This window comes from Rhopalosiphum padi, chromosome 1 (genome assembly GCF_020882245.1).
Source record: "Rhopalosiphum padi isolate XX-2018 chromosome 1, ASM2088224v1, whole genome shotgun sequence".
Taxonomy (NCBI): domain Eukaryota; kingdom Metazoa; phylum Arthropoda; class Insecta; order Hemiptera; family Aphididae; genus Rhopalosiphum; species Rhopalosiphum padi.
In genome coordinates, this window is record NC_083597.1 from 37,754,427 (window position 1) to 37,777,460 (window position 23,034).

The window sequence follows — 23,034 nt, forward strand, 5'->3', positions numbered from 1 at the left end:
CGTATTAGTGGACGGTTTCCCTTATTCTGTCACATTACCAGTGTACAGTCATCAAATGCAAAACAATCCTTTTCGTAGACTACACACAGTCCTGAAATGTTCCTCTTATTTAGGTAAATTCCTGTGCATTAACCGTCGCAACATTTTGTATCATTGCCTCGACTATATTCCATGCGATGATGTTGTTTGTAGTGGTTATAATAATCGTGGATGATGTGATATGGAGCTGAATGAATTTCTATTTTCCAAATCCTGTCAAAACGCGTTCCGGAGACAAGTGCGGGAAAGTGGTAATTGTGCGAGAAGGCCATTTCCCGGATATGCCTTCAAGGTCAGAACTTACTTCATTAATTTGCCAACAACATACTTTAAGAGACCACTAAGCTTTCTAGGTGGAAAATTGACATGAAAACAGAGTGAACTGCAGTCCTCGTCAAAAACACACAAATTTCGGCTGCTTTTCACATTACAGTTATTTGGTTTTAAACATACACCTTCATCATATAATTTCTTTCTTTAAAAAACTAAGTTTAATTTATATAAATTCATATAAGATGATTATTTTAATTAAAAACGTATGGACATTTATATATTATTTCTAAACGAAAATATTTTACATAAAAACTACTCACATAATATTATCATAAAATCCAAAAGTAATTTTAATATAAAATTATAACTTATTTTAAACTGGTCAATTTGATTAATTAACCTAATCTATAAAATATGACGTTTAAATTTGACATTTAATGTCAACCTTTCTCTCTTACAATATATTTAATTTTTAGGGCTTTATAAATACAAGCACTTTTAACATTATTATTCTTATTGTGATTGAAATTACCTTTAAAAAATATTTGATAATATATTTTCAATTTTAAAAGTTCATGATAATTTGTTTAAGTTAGACTGTAACACTTTGAAGTGTGGTTCAAATATATATTTTTAAATTGAAAGATTGAATATTATTTTTTTTAAGTTGAAAAAATCCCTATCATCAAAAATATTTAACTAATACATATAATGTATACCAATTTATTACTATAATAACAGTTGTACATGATTTTTTTTTTAATGATAATAATAATTAATATATTATTATGAACTTAGGTTTAAGCAATGATATTAAAATTGAATGTATATAACAAGAAGCTAAACATAAATAATACCTACGTAAAGTTTAAACAAATAATTTATAATTAACCAAGCAGAATTTTTTTCAGAAATTTCAAAAAGTTAAAATAGTTGAATTTTTAAAAGCATTGCTGTTTCTTGTATTAACTTTTTTTACATAAATTATAAGAAGTATAATAAAAACTTAATAAGCACCTATTAATTAATAAATAATTTAATTCCAAATTAATTTTCTTAAATTAAAAACTGTTTGTCGACAACCTTTTTTAATAAAAAAAAATTAAAAAATATAAGTAAGTATATTAATAACTTGTTTGTATTAGAGATTTTGACGAAAAATAAACTTTTTAGTTATTAAGATTGAAACTTATATTATATATTACTTATATTTTTAATGATATTCACTAATTTTTACACAATATAATTAGAAATTCTTTAGGTAGATACTCATATCAATTAATTTCATGAGCAATTGGGATTTTTTTGATTTTTTTTAAAATACCCAATATTAACATTATTATAATATAGGAAACCAAATGCCTCTCAGTATCCTTTTTGAATACAATGATTTATTATTGCTTTTAATTTTATAATAATAATAAACAACACTATCCTACTATCAAAGTGAACGAAGCGAGACAAATTTCCAACCCCCGATTCCTCTTCCGGTTTGTTATTTTTTTTATTTTTAGTTATTATTCACATAGAAAAAAAGTTGGAACATTTATAAGTCATTATTATTACTTTTATGATATTGTATTAGAATTAGGCTCATTCCCTTTACATATTGTAAAATAAGCAAAAGCTAAAAGTTGTCCTCTTTAAATATACGATGAAAAAAATGAACTAAATATTATAATATATTTGTATAACCTGGTATTTCCAAGATAGAAAAATTTAAAATATATTAAAAGATAATAAATATAAATTAATATAACTGTTTAGCTCTATGGTATAACGAATATACATGAAAAATGAAAAATTTGAAATTGTATTTATTTTAGTTTTTATAGTATCAACAATTATTATCATACGATGCATTTATATAAAAAACTGTATTAAACTCCGATATTCCTATTTTATTATAATCTTTTATAACATTATATCTTTTGATATTTTGTAAACTAATACGCATATTTTCCTTTCTCGAAATATTATTAAGCAAACAATGAGTTTTCTTATTAACCGTATGTCCATATTATAATGTGTATAAAATATACATTTAAATGTGCTTAATAATCATATACAAAGACGCTTAGACATCTCTGCCAATGTAGTTTTATAGCGATGACGACAAACTGAGAATTATTTGTATTAACTGTAAACCAATGACAATCTAGTGATATTTTATACTATATATATAGGCACCATACGGTTTCTCTCCAATAGTTTGATACTAAATACAATATCTATCCAATAAATTAGTTTTTAGTATCATATCATGTCAACTTAGGTAATATAAACTGATAAAATATAGATACTAATTGACACTGATCTTTGGTCAATGTTAAAATAAAAAAAAAATTATTTTGAAACCAGACAAAACAAAAATAAATTTAATTAAAATCACTAGGCACCTAATATAAATGTATATGTCTATAATTAATAAACTAATTACATATTTTGTAAAAAACGATTTCATCAATTGTCGAAAAAAACCGAGAAAATCGCTCTATTGTTGGTAGGTTCTTAGTATATCACTACTTAAATTATAGCTGTAATAATATTTAAAATTTATTTTAATATTTTTAAATTAATAAATTACCATAAAAACACTTTAAGTGAAACCTTGAATTAAATTCGAAAATATTGTCAACGTTTAACTATGTACAAATTTTCATTATTTTAAACTTCAAATGCATATATTATTATGTAGAAATAAAAAATAGTTCAATAGTCCAAGTAATAATTATCTATGAATACTACAAAAAATGTTGAAACGTTTTAAAAATTATATCATACATAGAAAACACAAACATAAATTATCGCAAAAAGTGTTTCTACAGTCTACGGTTATTTATATTTGAAATATGATGAAAATGTTTTTTTTTAATTTTGTGAACAGATAATGTTTTCATTCTCGTTTTTACGTAATTTATTTCAATTTTTTCAAAAGTACTAAGAATTATAACAAGTTTCAATTAGATTCAATTTTTTACCGATGACCACTAACTACCCTTAAAGTTAAAGATTGAAGCTATTTTAAAGCGCCTTTTTGCGACGTCAGACACGACAAAAAAAACACACACACACACACACACACACACATCTGCCATTATTGTAAAACCAATACAATCATCGCTGCATTCAGAATATAAAAACAAGATTGTTAAGCTAATACATTCTTTATTTCACTCAACTGACATAATTCAATGGTTATTGTTTCTCAAAAATAAATATGTAAATGCACTTTAAATAACATCTGTTTAAAAATATTTTTTTAAATTAATATATTTATACTACGAAGAATATTATATTATAAAAATATAACTATATAGTTAATATTTTTTATAAACTAAGTATATTAATATGTCAAAATGAGGAAGACTAAATTTAAATTAAGAGAGAAATAAAACAACTTTAAGGTTTCAACTATTTGTAGAACAAAACTCGTTATAATAATCACTTTAAATTATAATATATTATATGATTAAATAATAATTATAACTAACAATAAATGCAAATGCATAATGGTTCTCAAAATAACTTTTTGATATATACCTCATAATGTGTAATAATTGTGTCGTATTTAACTAATTTGAAACTATTGTAAAGTGCTTGAATTTGAAGAATAAAAAAATGATGAAACTGACTTGAAAAAGTTACTGTCACTACCTTTGCTTCACTTCTCACATTTTCCAATAATCATTCCTTAAATAAAATATAATAATTAGGTAGATATTTGATATACCAGTAATATCTACATATGATCAGAAAAAATAAATATTTATGAGTAATAATCATTTCATCAAATAAAAATTAGGTACTATAATTAATTAAATGTATATTAATTTATATTTTTTGAAACAGTTAAATGTTATACAATATTTGTAATGAAATATCATAACAAAAACAATAAGTTTATATACAATTTATCAAATTTAATTTAAATATCTTGTTTAAAAGAACGTATCGACTGTCCTTCAATGAAAATAACTAATAGAGGTGGTCTCAAAAATAAGAGCTTCACATCCCTTCTTAATTCAAACATTAGATAGTATTAGTTTATTGATAGGTAAAATATAAATAACTAATAAATTCACTATTTAAAAAAATACCATTTATTTATTCAAAATAAAACTATAATATTTATTTAAAGACCAATAAAGGTATACAAACCTATGAAAACTCCGATAATTTTAACAAAATTTATAAATTAAAGTTATATAAAGCAATAAAATAACAATTAATATAATATATTTTTTTTAGAAAATTGATTTAAAATACCGAAAAAAAGATTTATGTACACGAAAGAAATTATTAAACTTTAATGTTGGATTAGATTTAAGACTAATCTTGGATTCCTTCTACAATATATAATTCTGTAAGATTCAGCTATACCGTTAAATTTTTACTTAGACAAATAAATAAATAAACTAAAATCCGTTTAAAAATGCATACATATACCTAAATGCATTTAAACTAGATACCTACACATTATTAATAACGGAAACATGTTACCTATTTGCTTCTCCAGTTATCTTAGATATGTTTAAAGGGATTCAAATAGTTTAAGACTTAAAACTATGAAGTTTTTTTTTTTTTGATGAAATAATATTAACAACGAAAGAATCAGTTAACACAAATATAAAATCACAAGTGCTAGCGACAGACTAGTCAAGTAAAAACAATTTCCTAAATTGTTAATTCATTCGTTGAGAACATTAGGTTATTCAGATATACAACATACAAATATTTTATAAAATACTTAAGGAAATTCAATCATTAATGTAAATGTACTCTACTATTAACGTACATTATTCTAAGCGAATTCTTTATGTATGTAACTATTGACTATAACAACTTGTGAATGAAGAACTTTAATAATACAAATAGCTGGTAATCTAAATTCTATTAGGTGAAACTTTAGTAAAAATACTATTTAATTTTTGTATAATAATAGGTTTCAATTAATATAGAGTAAAAATCTCTACAATTGAAGTCTTTTACCAAATATATAGGTATAGGTTCCTAATTTTCAATAATTATAAACAGTAGTCAACATTTTTAAATGTTAATTAATGTGATAGGATGAAATACGTAATGAATTAATTAAAAATATTTACAGTATATTATTATATTTGTCAGGGTTGAAATTTTTACTTTTTTATAATATCCAGCGTGATTAAAAGTATTTAAACGATATATTTTAATTTAATATATTTCATTTTTTTTTTTTTTTTTTTTTTGATTGGATCCCAGAATTATCTTGTCAAAGCTTAAGTTTATTAAACGTACTTTCATTTTTTACCACCTAAAACTTGTAAATTTTTTAATTTCATCGAATATATCTAACGGACGATATTCGGCTAACATTATGTAGATTAAGTATAATATATAACAATAAAACGTGCCACAAAGGAAATTGTTTCGTTTTTCACATTGTGATAATTGCATTGGTCATTAAGACCAAGGCTCAAAGACTAAAGAAAAAATCCTACGATGGAAAATTAGTTAAATTACCATCAGCTCTGCTAAACTAAGTAGAATAGAAGCAAACCTTAAAACTTTTGTATAAGATACAAAGACAAACTAGGCTGTGCGTTATTCTTGCAATAATCAATAATTTCATTCCGAAAACGATTCTTATAAATTGTTGTCTTGACGACAATAATACTAAATATTTGAATAAAATAAATAATCATAATATAAAGAACCATAAATATGAAAAACAACAAATTATAACAAATATTTATCAAAATTATTAAGATATTCTGAATATTTTAACCATAATACTTGTAATATGATTGTATTTATTTTAATTTTAAATATTGACATTTTCATATCTAAAACTAAATATTTAATGAAATTACTTGTTAATATACTCTTACTTTTTACATGCTAAATATTTAAAACATATATAAATATTTATATAATAATGATAATTACAATGATTTAAACGTATTATTTAATATTATTCGTAGTATTTATTTATCAATTTTAAAATATTTTAATAAATATTTATGTTGTTTCCTATGATAAATTATTAGTTTTACATTATTAACACAAAAATTAAAAAAATACAGACAGTTTCAATAACGTTAAAAAATAAAAATTAAATTAAATTAAATTAAATAAAAAGTTTTAGGATAATGTAAAAAATTTAATAAATATATCATAAATACATTTATAAATATATTATATTAACTTATTTTAGATAAGTAAGTACAGTCTCAAATAATATATTGTATCTTCAAATTTAGTTTTTGGTATCTTATAATATATTTTGTTTTGATTATTACAACAAGTCAGTTGGGTTCTTAAGGATTAAATGCTTATATTTAATGTAACATTTTATTTATATCGATGATAAGTATAGTACTCAATAAGGACAGATTTTAGAGTAAGTTAACTCAAAGATTGTTAATATATTTAAATTATGATGATGTATTTATTTAAATTCCTAAAAATAAATTATACAGAGAAATTCAGCAAGCATGCTCACCCAAATTGTTTCTTTAATAATACATTTATCCAAATTATAATTTTTAAAATTTTAAAGGATACTTAAGGTTCATATTTTCAAATATTTATATTTGTATATCATTTAATCCATTTAAAGAGAGATAACTCGAGAGTCAAGAGTTTGAATGATATAGTGTTTATGATGATCGTAGAATTTTAATACCTAATATTTTATAATTTCTTCAAAATAAATTATATTATAATAATAATTTTAAGATCCAATATTATATATATTTGATATTTTTCAAACGATATATTTTAAGAACTATTAACTCAAAACTACTTAAAAATTTTAAAAATCAGCATTTAAATAAATTTATATTTAAAAAAAAATTGAGATGAGCATGCTAAGTGAATCATACTGTATATAATTCACGTAAAATAATAATTTGCTTATAATATTTTCACTTCACGACTTCACGAGTTACATTAATTCAAATAATTGAATAAGTCAGTTTTACCAAAAGTGATTCATTACTCGGATAAAGACTTCGAGTTTCCCTTAATTCTAAATTATCACCTCTGGAAAATGTGTTAAATTTATATGTAAATTTATCGTTTCGACTATCATTTTTCTCTGTCTAAACTTAAGTACCCACTTACTCAGAAGTCTAGGCGACGCACTGATAATAGCTTAAAATATATCGATGACACTATTTACAAAACTATCTATATGATGTATTTGTTTGTATTTACCATATATACAAAATATATTTGTCAACTTATATATTATATTTTGTATTGTTAACATTTATTATTTTTTATAAATTCAATACAAATGCATTTGTTTCAATAGTTCCCAGACACTAGAATCAATCAAACTATACTAAAAAAATATTAATTATCAACACTCAACGGCCTTTTCCGATATTTGTTTGCCAAAAAAATGTTTGTTTTTTTTTTAAATGCTTGGTTAATTTAATTTGAAAACTGTAATGCATATAAAATTAAATATTTTCAACATTGTACTTATTAATAAATTGTACAATGTATTCAAAAATTATGTCTTAATCAAACGTTTATTTTATATTATATTATTTTATAGATTACTCTAAATTAAATAAAACATATTTTATTTTATAAGTAATAATGATACGAAGTATAATATTTTTGTTAAAACTGACTTATTCAATTATTTGAATTAATATAACTCGTGAAGTAAAAATATCATATGAAAATATAGTCAAATAATTACCTTACATGAATTATATAACAAATTTAAGTTAACAATATTAATATGTATAGTGTATTTTATTTTACCAGGGTCTAATAAAATAGAATTTCGTATAAGTAAACGCTTATTATGCGTCTATATAGCCTTATAATATGGTACAGAAGATATGACAAGATTTCAAAATGAGCTTTTCATAATACCTTGTCCCACTTACATGTGCCATATATAACCAGGTTTAAACCAGTTTTTTCATAACCATTATGGTATAGAATATTATTAGTCTTTATTGTTATTACAACATTTGAATATTTATGTTGTAAAATTCAGTGAGGCTCATTATTTTTATTTATAAAAGTTTTAAATACATATTAATACTTCCGGTTTTTTATTTTAGTTTTTAAATATACTTTATAACTATTGATTTATACTTTAAGTTTTTTCACAATATAATAATATAAATTTATTTTAAAACAACAATCGAAATACTTATATTATATTCATTGATTATCTTGTAATTTGTATAATATAAACATTTTACTAAAACAGTAAAATGTTGTATAACTATTACTGTGATTAAAATATTATAACATATTATATTAGAATTGATGTATATATCTCTATACATAATATTATAATTTTTCAAATGTTAAGGTATATTCAAAACATATTTTTAGATTAATTTTATTCATTCATTTAATTATAAATAATTAATAAATAATAATATATTCAAATATATATTTAAAGTTACAATTTATTATATAAAGATACTAATTTAAATACCTGTAGCTTTTTTCAGACATTTTGATATCAAAGTTTAGATTCGGAGATATCTTTTCACTAATTTATTCAGCCAACTAATGAACTCATTTCTTTGTGTTCTTTCCTATAAATAAAATTATTTATTAAGATAACATTTATTGATAATTGTATTATTTAACAATTTTTATGCACAATACACATGATATATTTTGTCATCACTATACGAACTAAACTTTACAACTTACATTTCTTTATTTTAAAAATTGTATTCGGTTTTTTTTTCTAGGTTTAACCAATAGTTCCAATAATAAAAAATTTTTCCTTAACTATCTAATTAGTAGAAATTTGGAATACTACAAAAAATAATTTCCCAAGTTAATATGTATTTGCCTACTAATTCAAACAACAATTTATTAAAGCATATTATTATTTATTGTATATTATAATATTTTTTTATTTTATAATAATACATAAAAATAGTTAACAAATTTTATCAATACACGGAAAATTATATTTCAAGTATAAAAAATATTATAGAAACATGTACACAATTTCTTAAAACTACCTAATAAGTTATATCATTCATTCTATAACTAATACTATAATGAACAATTTTAATGTTGAAATAATCAAAAAAATTAATAATAGTATAAACGTTTGTTTTTTTTTTATTATTATTATTCTGCGTCTTATTTATTAAAAAATATTTGTTGTGTTTAAGGTAAAATATTATTTTAAGCAAAAAACTTTTAATAAAATATAATGAGCTTTTATAAATAAGCTTCTTAATAAGATAAAAATATTATGTTTCATTCCATAATTTGTGTTTCTATTTATGTGGTATTATATGTATTAATACATATAAAAAAACAACAACAAATAAATAGCAACTAAATAAATGAAATTTTCAAAAAAAAATATTAATTAAATGATGTGTAAAAGAAATAATAATTTAAAATCGGATGTTGAATCGACATTTCGCAGAAGTCTACGAAATGCTGAAGTTGTAAAATGTTTCGTGCCCTATTCAATATAAGTAAGTAACCTACGAAGTGTCGTAAATTTGCAATTTATATTATATGATCGTTTTTAATATACACGCCTGTAAAATATACGCAAAGGAGACAACAATATCGTCCGTACGATTTATTCGGGAACGAAAGATAAAAAAAAAAAATACCTAATAATATAAATATAAAAATGTCGCGACGGGGTCCGACCGAATGAAATATCGTTTGGCGCACGAATCGATTTAATTATTTCTCCTCGTCCATACTATATTTTACCAATTCCTTTCCACCGCTACCACCGCACACTTTATTATATCTATATATATATATATACGTAGACGCTGCTGCAACATTGACACAATATTTCCTTGCAGACTCCGCCTCGCGCGCACACGTGAAGATCATTTGCTCGGAAAAGCGCAATAATATATCGCATATATGTATGTATATATATATATATTAACACCCACATACCCACACACACCCCACACCCACACACACACACACCCACACCCACACACACACACACACACACACACACATATACACACACGCACACACACATATACAACACACGGTAAACGTGATCATTCAAACGATAACGGTCGTAGACTGGACCGGAGCCAACCGCAGAGCGAGCGTGCACTCCCCCGGGTGTCGTTTTGTGGCCGCCGAAACAATGAGAACTGTCGATGACGGTAGGTTTTCCGCAATAAACGGAAGATGGCGCAGAGAATGGTTGCGATTATCTTTATCTCCGCCGAACACGACCGCACGCGCGCACAGACGGTTAAATTGAACAGAGTTAAAGACGTCGGATTAACAGCGATACCGAGTGTACTGCCGAGGTAGGTGCCTATATACTACCTGTACATATATATATATATACATATACGTAACAATGTGAAACTCCCCGTACACTATATACAGGTGTACTGCGAGTCGCAATGGGACTTTATTATTTCGTTGCTCGCACCAGTGATCAGACTAAATCCAGTGGTGTGTCGCTAAAAAAATATTCGCTTGGGTATACCTACGGCTTTTTCACGCGGGTATAGGTGACAACGATAAAAACTTTATTATCATTAAGTCAAAAAATAAATAAAAATCTCTATTCGAAATAATTGTTTTCTCAAGGGCCCTTAATTTGAATATCAGATGCAAGTACTTTATACGTTTGAAGGTATTTATCGTAGTACTTTTCCAAACAAATTTCGTGAAAACTCAATGAAAAACGGGAAAGGAAAGTATACGTTTGAAAACTTAAAGTGAATATACATGCCGCATAGCTCCCTTATCCCCTTCACAATACACTAAAGATTAAGTCAACGGTGTATTATTATGCGTGTGCGTATTATAAATTATAATATTATGTTGCCTAACAACAATTATTAATATTCGAATTTCTTACTTACGACTTTACGAGTACGTTATAAAATATATTTTATACAATAACGATGGCATTACAAATAAATTAATATTGAAGACGTGATTCTGTTTGTCACAGTTTCTCATAGTGGAACCTCGAAACGAATTCAAAATAATATATAAATAATATTTTTGTGTTCGTCCGTTGTGTTTTGACTAATAATATACAGCAGTATACAGCAGTCCACAATGTTAATTTTCACGCGTGTGGATTTTATTAAAATAATAATTTGTATTCAATTAGAATTTATTATGAACAATAATATGTGCTTTGTTTTTAAATACTTACTTACGATACATGTACTACACTCATTGTATTAAATGTAACCAATTAAAACAATAATATTATTTAAGCGTAATCAATAAATTAATATAAAATATTTATATTATGCGCAATACGTTTTATTAAAAATACAATCATTGAAGGGATATTAAGACATTAAGAGATTTAACATGTAAGTAAAATAATATAAAAATCAATGTTTCACAAGCTTACAAATTATCAAGAATAACGTGCCTCCTATTTATTTCCTTAATCCTCGAACCATGTACAAAATTACATGAAAACGCTCCTTATCTTAGTATTTTTTTTTTTGTAAATAATCAAATCGAGATTTACGTTGCTAACGATCACGAGTAAAATATTAATGTTAAGCTCGATTTAATTATACGAACGCCTTAATTTTTTTTCCGATATACCTGTGAATTATGTACATAATATATTATATGATTACTGGGCATACGTATTTAACTCAACTATAGCAATCATGTATAAAATATAAGACCTTCTTAAAGGAATTACAACGAATCCGTTAAAATTGAAAAACCTAAGAATAAATAAATAATAAATTATGGGAGTATCGGCCACGGGGCACATAATTTATACGGTATCCACCTAATACCGATAATTATTATGGAATCAGTAATTGGAACGTATTAGTCCATGTCATTCGATGCCAATTACCCTTATAGCTCGAGCCAAGAGCCGTCTCCAATGGCCTGTTATAAAAACTAATCAACTTTTATCGGTGCTTTGGGAGCTGACAAAACGAGAATAACGAGTGGAAAAACGGGTGAATATTTTTTTTTTCGCTAACTCGACTCCGTTGGGTTATCACTGTTTCATCGGTAATTTATAAAAATCTGTTTTTTTTTTTTTTTCGTCAGTGTAAAAAAAACTTACGCAAAAGTAATCACTGTGACATTGTTAGACGTAGACTTTGAATATAATACATAAATATTTATTTAAAATTGAGTTCGTGTGCCGTAGGGTAGACGTTGTGATACTTTTAAGTCAGTTGAGAACGAAGTTTCCCTAGCAGGTAGGGAAGACGATTGCAATTACTTTTACAGTTGTCGCACAACAGAAAAAGGGACTATAAAAGATTAATTGATCTTGGCGATGGGATCGTGCAATTACTTTTTGTTTGCAAACTTTATATTGGCACTTGTCTTATTGTGAGTGTAAATAGTTATTTTTACTGAGTTCGTACAAGAACGTGTCGTATACGATTGCCAATCGAGGGTTGTGAGATCAATGTCTACCAATTTCAACACACGGCATTAGTTAATAGACATGACTTTTAAAACTTCACTGGTCATTTTAGCCATTTAAACTAAAAATGTTTACGAAAATAAATATCTATCTGGTTACAGCAGTAAGTTTAAAAAATATTTTCAAATTTCATTAGTTAACTAGCGCTATCGCACAAATGTTCATGGTTATATTTCACTGTAACATTTTTTTTTTATTATTATTATTTATTTGAATTTAGCCCTTATAATATGTTAAAACGTAACGGTTTTCAATTAGATTGCCGCTTGTTATGGCCAGTACAAATATCGATCGAACACGCTGTGTAACGGCTGCACTGTCCATCGCAAATTATTACGTTACTAGTTATTTTATCATGTCGATAGGAAATATTAAGACTTTTTTTTTTATTCCAATATAAAATATAGAAATACGAATATTCACTCCATATCACGAGGGTTTACTAATTTAAACGGTGGTAGTAATACGGATCCCGTATAATACTCCATCGCATGCAATTAGTACCTAAATACTCATTGTGGAACACTGTATACATTATATTCATGCATATTAAAAACCTATGGTCAATTAAACCGCATCATAAAGGTAGAATTATCGAGTAGGTCACACATAATAATATGTGTAACTAGTGTATGCGTCATAATGTATAGAAAACTAACTGAAAACCGATTGAATTGAAAAGGGCGGTAAAAAACCAAACACAGTAGATACATATACGACTCTGGATGGTTTTGTCGCGAAAACACAAATGGAAAGTCCTCGGACCTATCAATTAATATTTAATTGAACGTTTTGTGTGTACATTGATTGCCGGGTTTCCATAACGCGAACGCCCTTGACGTTAAACGAGATAGGAACGTCCGGGATAATTCGCCCTCTGGGCTTGCTTTAATGCATTTACCTATAGAATTTTACTATAGAGGCGCATTTCAAAATTTTCCGACTTTCGTGATTTATCATGTCCAGCAAACGTCCGCAGATGAAACTATTTACATATTATTATGTATAGCGTTGATGAATGAATCGCTCTGTTTTGAAGAGAAAATCCAAATAATATATGTTATGTATAACACTTTACCAAACAAGTTGTCGTGAATAGGATTAAATTATAAATTAAATTAAGTTTGATAGAGATAAAATGAATAACAATTATTTCATACAAATACAATGATTTTATCAACTTCTTTTTTTCTTACAAAAATAAGTAAAATTAGATTCCCAAATCATTGTGCAATATTATAGTAGACATACAATATAATATATGTAATAGTACTATAAATACAAATTACAGCATTGAAAAATAACTGATTCAGCTCGATGTGTCGTATATCTTAATCTTTTATAAAACAATATAATATAATATAAACATAACATATTCGTCTTGAAAAAATGTGCTTTTGTTTTTAAAAACAAACATTATGATACGGTGATTATACCAATTGTTGTAGCATTTAATAAAACATATAATGCCGAGCTAAATGATCATAATATATTAATAATACTCCAACAGATCCAAACATAACATTTAATATGTACTAGTGTTCGGTACATTACGTTTCAAAGTTATTAAATTCGTAATATTATTTTTATCATCTTAAAGACTTAGGGCCTAAACAAACTTTAAAACAATAACAATAGTTTTTGCAATCATCACTATATCATTAGTATGCTAGTAAATAAACTTCTAACCGTCACTACTATATTCATTCATATTAATAATAATCATAAAATGTATGCTTATTAAATTGCATAATATAATATTACAAAACATTATTCTAATACTTGACGCAAAGATGTTCTAAACGGTAAAATGTCATTTTACCTCGAAAATAATCAAGATTTTATTAAAATCGTTCTTTCATTCAATTCTTCGTTATCAATCGCAAATTTTGGTATCTAGTAATAAATTAAAAAATATTAGATAATCTAAAATCCAATGAAATAAACAAATTTACTTTGATTATTTTCAGATGTAAATACCACAAATCTCAATAATATAGATCACTAACTTTCAATAATTAAATTTGTAAACAACTTTTTCATGGATAATATGACTTCATATTAATTAAATACTTAATATATTTATTGCCTACACTAAATTTAATTAAGTTGTTGTAATAAATACAACATGAAATACTATACTTAAATAACTAATAATATTAAGGTGGTATGTTTAAAAACATTTTTAACTTTAACATTAAGACGTTTATTAATCTTAAAAATATTAAAACAAAAATATAAATAGTATAATAAATACAATGTACACAATTACAAAATAATTTAGATTGGAATAAAGGATAAAATACCTTATTAGTTTATTACTATCCATCTACCTTTTTCACCTTCACACAAGTTAGCAGTTTATCATGTAATTTGTGATACTTAATTTTAAAATGATAGTAATAATCAATAATAACGATAATTATTTTCCAAAAATAATTTTAAGTGAATAAAACTACACGTCATGCCGATATTTTATTCAATCTTTCGATGATAGCCGATAAATTTTCGTTGCGCTAAGAAAAAAAGTGAGAAACTACTACTGAAGAAAAAACTACCACTCTTTTATTTATACTTGAGAATAAATACATTGGCCTGTCTAAACTGCCATCCAGACTCAATTTCTAATCAATAGATAGGTTTCATGAAGCTCTTTGTACACTTTTATCCAAACAAGTGTTTACAAAAAAATGTAATAAATCAAATATCTTTGTAAAACCAATTTGATTATTGACTAATTCGATCTAAACAAATTCGCATTTTTTACTCTTATTTCTATATGACATATAATTTCTTAGAACAATATTATAACACAGTGAAACTTTTACTTAAAAAAATTATATTTAAAATAAACTCTCTATAAAACGAAATATTATATGGAACTATTGAGTTTTCATTCAAAAACGTTTCTATTTAACGAAATAATAATGTTGTTTTTTTTTATACTACAAATTTAAAAATAATTATATTTTTACATAATCTATATAAATTACACAATCTTCAATCAGACTTATTTAGCAAAATGCGAGTATTTTTGAAGTCAGATTGATACAAAGTTGTTTAACAAGATTTCAGAAAGTTCTTCGGCAAATAAAAATAAATATAATTTACAAACGTATATTATGCCCAATATTCAATACATTACAGTTAAATATACATTGTACTCAACTATCGAAATTTCACATTCCAGACAATCTATGTGAAAGAAATAAACTATTTTTCAGGTATAAAAAGAATAATCTACTTTCAAATAGATAACTGAAATGTATAATTTATAGATATAATACTAATGTTAAACACTTAAACCTAATATTAACAAATAACATTTGTTATTGTTTACAATGCTTAACTGTTACTATTATATTTTTAGCTATAGAAATAGAATTGAGTATATAATTATAACATTATTCCTACCTAATAGTTACAATAATAATATATAATTTATAAAGGTTATGTTATTTTTTATTTACCTATTTCTAAAATTAATTAATTTGACACAAATTAGTTAGGTTTTAATATTACAATATTTAAAAAAAAATTAAACTGTTTATTTTTTATTATTATTCATTGTTAGTATATAATTATTATTAAATGCTCACAGCCATGAAATAATTTAAACATAAATTAAATAATTTATATTTTTGTCATGATGATGTTATATTTTGAATAGTGAATCATTAATTGTTGAAGCTTTGTCCACATCAAAACCTTTTTCATAAATTAAATAACGTTCCTTATAATTGTATTTTTAAATTAAAAACATTTTCTGGTTGAGCGATAAAAATATGAAATAATTACCAAATTACGGTTAAATTTAATTTACAGCAATTTATTTAAATGAACAAACAATTAATTTAAATCATATTTTTACAAATAATTCTACCTAATTCAAATAAGAAAAATAAAAATAACCAAAAAAGTAATTGTATTCACTAATATTTTAGAAGTATCTGTCCACTGTGACTTATGAGCTCATACAATGTTTTATTTACTATTATAGGTTCTAAATTATTTGAAAACTTCAAATTAAATGTCCAAGTTTAATCAGTGTGCTAACTGAGAACACTAATTTGGCAGATAAAAACTAATTTAGTGTCTGAGGTAAAGCACGTATACATACGTACGTAGGAAGTGTTCTAAAACCAATGCACAGAAGTTGTAAAAACCCATACTTATGTTGAATACTAACGACAGCTCAGTAAACCTGACTAAACAAAACGGCACACTTTATATCCGGTGTAACCTACAAACTTTCAGAATTATTCCTCCAAACTCACGTAATGTTATATTTTTTATTATTACTTTTTCTTGCATACATATTATATTACGGCGAGGACACACCATAAAAATTTAAAAATATTACAGCTCCTCCCTAAATGTGTTTTTCCTTGTGCTGTAAACTAGAAGGATTGACGATTAAAAATGTTACTCACTTGACCCTTTTTTCGCCGCACATAACTTTTCAAAACGGTTGACAGCTTGTGTAATTTGCGGCCCATCAAACAGAAGCTTCAGAAGCTTTTAATATTTAATAACCAGACGTCATACCTACTATATATAATATTATATATGTATACATAAAGACATCCGTTTTACGCAGAGATATCCTTTTATGTTAAAAAATCCTTTATTTTTTTTTCAAAACCACTATAAAAATAATTTCTTCCTTGTCGATATGGTGGGCTCCGAGAGACACTCAAGTAAGGAACATATTTCACTAAAACTAAACTAGTTCATTTATCATTCAAAGAGTTCATAAATACTGTTTGTGTAAATATTATGTTTTAACACGTGTATACTGTACGTATAGTTTTTTTTATTAAAATACAACAATTTTAAGGTTTATAACTACGAGTATATACATAAAAAAAAAAGTGATATTATTACTTGATACTAAGTCAAAACTGTTTCAATAAGATCAAGTTAAGCTAAATTCTAATAAAGCTATTTAATTTGAGAAAATTAATTAAACATAACACATGTACATTTAAGTTACATACCTATTGTGGGTAAATACTTAGGTTGTGTATAGTTAAGTATAATAGTATAATATAATATATTTATCAAATAAATTTGGTGTAAAATATATTACGTTATTCAAAGCCATTCATCAAAAGTAGTTTTAACTTTTCTAATGTAGAAATAAATCAACACTTATAGATAAATATAATAAAAAGTAAAATACTATATTTTTTTAAATGTATATTATTAAACTTTTAAAAATTATTTCATTATCAAATTTTGTACTTTTTTTTAATGTGTTTTATTATCTTACTTGAATAATGCCTGGATCAATGATTGTACACGGAAATAATAGATTATTTATCGAATAGATTTTTAGTATTATATCTATAAATATTTAATTAAAATATCCAACCTTTAAGTTCTGATGATCATTATTATAATTGTAAATTCTAAAATAATATTATATGTTTAAACACTGATAATAATTGACAATAAGAAATATTAAGTTTCTGCACAACATGTTATAATATCCAACTGCTCAATCAGTATTTTCTTTCCTATTCAATATTATAACGATAAGCAATAGTCTTGTTTAGCGTTAGCGCTTTCCTATTGGGACGTTAACCTTATTCTATGAGCCAAACAAATCTTCCTGGTCAGAATTTCGATATTAATTCAGTCGACGTGACTCCTCAGGGACGTGAATTCTCAGTGGGTAGTCTTAAAATGGACCTGATATCAGCAATATAAAGTGTTGACTGTCGTTATAATAAATCCCCAATGAAAAATGGATATATATATATTTTCATTCGGTCTGAGACTCGGGTCACAACTTTAAGGAACGATAAAATGACCGCTTCGTTTATATATACAGCGTACATATATTAGCATGCCTGTATCGAAACCAACCAATTTACGACATACACTCACATTTTTGTGGAACATTGAATTGATGATTACAGTTTTATGGTCAATAAACACGCCGTGTTATACTACAAAGCAGAATTTCTCAAGAAATTATCATGACTCGTTTTGAGGAGGAATCATTCCCCTCTACTGTAATTCTTAGAAGTTTACTCTACATTAAAAGATAAATATATTGATGTTTTATACTTTATAAGCTCTTAGCTTAATAAGTTACCCTCGTAGGTTTAATTTATTTAATATTTAACTATAACGAAATAATTTTTATATACATCATCATGTAACAATATGTTATTAGTATAGTTATAATAAATTTATAAAATATATTAAGTTTACGTTTGAATATTGTAAATATATTAATATTTCAATCAAAATTGTAAAATGTTTAATACTGTATGGTTTTTGATTCTGAGAAATGGATTTCATGTTTCATTTGTATTAATTCATTAATTTTAGTTAGAAAAAATTCTATAAAAGTTTTTTAAAGCATATATTATGCTTTTAAATTATAATCAAAGGTTAATACATTTATTCTCTGTGTAAAAATTTTCAATAACTTGGTGGGAAAACAACTGAAATGGATTTATTTCTTACTACTATAATATATCGTAATAACGACCAAGAATAAATTACTTTTAATTTATTATGATATATGTACCATATTTGGCTAAGTCACTTATCCAGTTTATGGATTATGTAGTATAGACACTAAAAAGATATTTTAATTATTTTCTCTTGTCAAATCATTTTTAAAAATATATTTATTATAGCATAAAATATCAATCTAATAAAGTAATAGTCGACTAAGTATTTCTCGCTAAATTTACGACATAACTATCTACGAGTTTCTCACAAATATTGTATTATAAAATGTTCATTTTGTAATAAAATTCAGAGAGGATATCAAGGATACCACTTTGACAGAGTAACTGTACACTTGGAGAATTTCTGCGTAATATTTATGTTCAGATAAAAATAAAACGTCGAATTCGACTGGTCCGTTTTTATTATCAATCAGTCAGTATCATGACACATTGAAAACATAAAAATGAAAATGTAATTTATATATTATGTGTGAGTTTGAGTTTCGATTTCGAAATATATTTTATATATGACACCAATATTTTGTTACTCGCTTATAATATATCGTAGTAAATAATATTACATCAAAAATGTCCGTTACCATTAAATACCATAACAAACAAGCTTCTTCTCAAATTATTAGATTATTTTTATGCTAAAATTGTACTTCACAAATATTTTTAAAAGTATACACGACCTAGTCCTAAGAACTGCCAACGACCATTTGAAATCAGACTTATCTTAGACATGGCAAAGAATTTCCTAACTACATAAAATATTTCATACACTTTGGCCTGAACTTATTTACCAAAGTAGTGTGTGTTCCAATTATCTTCCAACTACTCTATGTCTAAACTTGGCATAGTTTATTATATCAGTACCTACTGGCTACTGGTAAAGTACCTATACTAAAATAATAAACGTATTATTAGTTATTAAACAAACACGTTACAAGTGAAATTTATTTTGAATTCAAAATATTGTAGAAAAACCCATGTCTAAAAATGATTTTAAAAAAACAATTCCATTAATTCAACTGTTCAACATAAATTTATAAATATTAATTCATGTGTTGGTAATCAATTTTAATTTATTTTAAGTTTTAGCATTTGTTATTTGAATATATCTCACGTTCATTTCAAAATAATAATTAGGTAATACTACTATAACAAAGCTAGCATTAATATTAAACAAAATGTAACTGTTACCAAACATTCCACTTTAAGGGATAATCATTAATACTAAATATACTGCCACTACTTTAATACATTTTATAAAAAAAACTTTTATTAGAATGAGTTTAAGTATTTCGAACAAACTTAGGAATTGATTAGTTCTGTGTAAACTCGATAGTATTATAATTTAAAACCATTGGATAGCGTGGTATTTATAACTTAATTATAATATAAGTAAGTTATATAATATAATTCTTATAATATACGTATTTTACATATTAATTATATACATTACACAAGTAAAAAATAAATTTGTATAATTTATAAATATATATTAGATACGTATATTAGAAATGTGTTTAATTAAAAACATTTCAGTTAAATACTTATGTTATCTCGGTAGCTCTTATTTTTCAATTGATACTAAGAAGTATTACCAATACAATTTCGAAAAAAAATTTGAAAAAGAAAAATATTACGATTTATCTTACACATATGATAATATATATGATATATTAGTTCAACAATCACTGAGTTAATGGGTTTTCACAATATGTGGTCACTAGTCAGAATTAAAAACAAGACGTATCAATATTATGTTGACCAGTACGCTACTAATTGGACTGTACACAAGATATCGATTTGTGTGCTTGTTTTAGAAGAACGGTCGGGATATGATGGGTAAGAATATTGAACTTGTTAGTTTTTCAAGAGCATTAATTAAAGCCATACTCGTCCACGTGTACATCCAATTAACCAAAGAAGAAAATTGAAATTGTTTCGTATAGGTACGCTACATGCATTATTATAGTATAACCATGTTGCCTTACTTGCCTTAATAATGTATTTATCGTTTTTAACACTTTTCATCAAAAACCTTTTATTTATATAAAAATAACTAAATTATATATAATTTAAGTAACAAACAAAAGAAAGTTTTAAGATGATTTCTTGGTATCATTTTTAAAAGTCAGTGGTAAAAAAATTGTATGATACACCGACATATAAATAAAAAAAAAAATTTAAAACAAAAATTATGCGCATTTTTATGTATAACAGCGTTATAGTAATATATGTCTATATACTTATTCGTGTTCAGAGCTTAGTTGAATAGCTACCGTAACTTAGTTTGAACATAAACAATTGCAGACAGAATCGATTTATTTAATTAAAATGCCAGAATTCATATTATTTTCGTTCACCGTTTTCCGTTATTAAAGATTTTTCATAATTCATAGGTAAACCTTGAAGGCTAACCTTCAAGAGGATTCTATCTTTTTAACGCAAATCAACTACATATTTTAATTAAAAATGTTATACAATCCTAAGTATACAAAAATTGCAGTAAACACTTCCACTTAAAAAAAAAACCTAGTGACTACCTAGTCAATTTTTATTTATTACTCATTCCACTCTATATTAATTCAAAATAAAAACAAAACATTATAAAGTATGGAAAAAATATAAACACAAACTAATTCACCAAGCATGCTAGTTCCCTCCATTTTATCCAAAAATAATCTATTTATTCAAATTCTAAATTTATGAATAATTTTTTTATACCTACATAAAAACTATATTTCCAAATACTTAAAATATTGATACCGTCTAAGAGTTTCATGTATTGATGTAAGCATATTAATAAATTAAAACTGCCCTTTTTACTATAAATGATTAATCAGACGAATTTTTGAAAAAATTCATGTATCTAAATCAAAATAGGGAGTAATTCAACTTTACGTACTAAAGATAATAATCTTTAATAATAGATTTAAATCAATTATAAAATAAATACAATATTGTATCTAGTATTTATATACTCATACATTAGAAAATTTTATATAAGTTACAAAACACTTCTATAATTTATTAATGTTAATTACTATAATTTTTAAATAACCCTAGCTATCATTAAGCCAATCATTTTCAAAGAAATAAAATCTTTAATACATAAAGTTGATTGTTATCATAAATTTTAAATTTTAACGTATACACATCAAAATTTAAAAAAAACATTTTCTACTTAAAAAATTACAGTAGAATTAGAAATTCTAATTTAAAAAAAAAGTTTGTATTGCAACTGGACACCTCTTAAATGGTTTAAAATATAGTTGTTAAGTATACTTAACATTTTCATAAATCTGAAATTGAAAAAATGTATTATTGAAACGAAAAATATGGATGAACATGGCTGGTAAAGTGGTAAATCACTTTTTATAATCAATATTGAGATTTGTCTAACATTAATAATCGATGCATAATAATTATAAAACTTCTGATCAACACATACAAACGAAAACTATCCAAATTAATCCTATTTCTGATTTTGTAGTTTAGCTTGAATTTCGATTTACATTATTATTTTTATTTTTTCTCTATTAAATTATGTTTCATGTCTTGAATTGAAGATTGAGTTTATAAAAATAATATAGACTTTTATAATTTTTTTTTTAATTTATTTACTTACCAAATATTATATGATTTAGGTTTAAAAATCATAAAAAATTTATTGTATCGTAGGCTTTTGTTATGATAACAAACTTGAAACTGAATTAATTATTTACGTACACTATTATAGTTTTATGTAATAATATGTATGGGATATGTATAGTGATAACTCAGTCTTTTCACTTTTGCAAATTG

At 24.6% G+C, this 23,034-nt stretch overlaps 1 protein-coding gene across 3 annotated transcripts in view; it reads right to left on the reverse strand.

Moving 5' to 3' along the window:
* LOC132919008 (cGMP-specific 3',5'-cyclic phosphodiesterase) overlaps nt 1-23,034 on the reverse strand; it is an 88,241-nt gene that overhangs the window by 59,722 nt on the left and 5,485 nt on the right. For 2 of the 3 annotated variants that reach the window (XM_060980362.1, XM_060980375.1), the window contains exon 2: nt 8,774-8,876. The exons of the other annotated variant lie outside the window; for it this stretch is intronic. The gene's annotated coding sequence lies outside the window, so the exon portion shown is untranslated. The remainder of the gene's footprint in view (nt 1-8,773; nt 8,877-23,034) is intronic. 3 annotated transcript variants of the gene reach the window in all.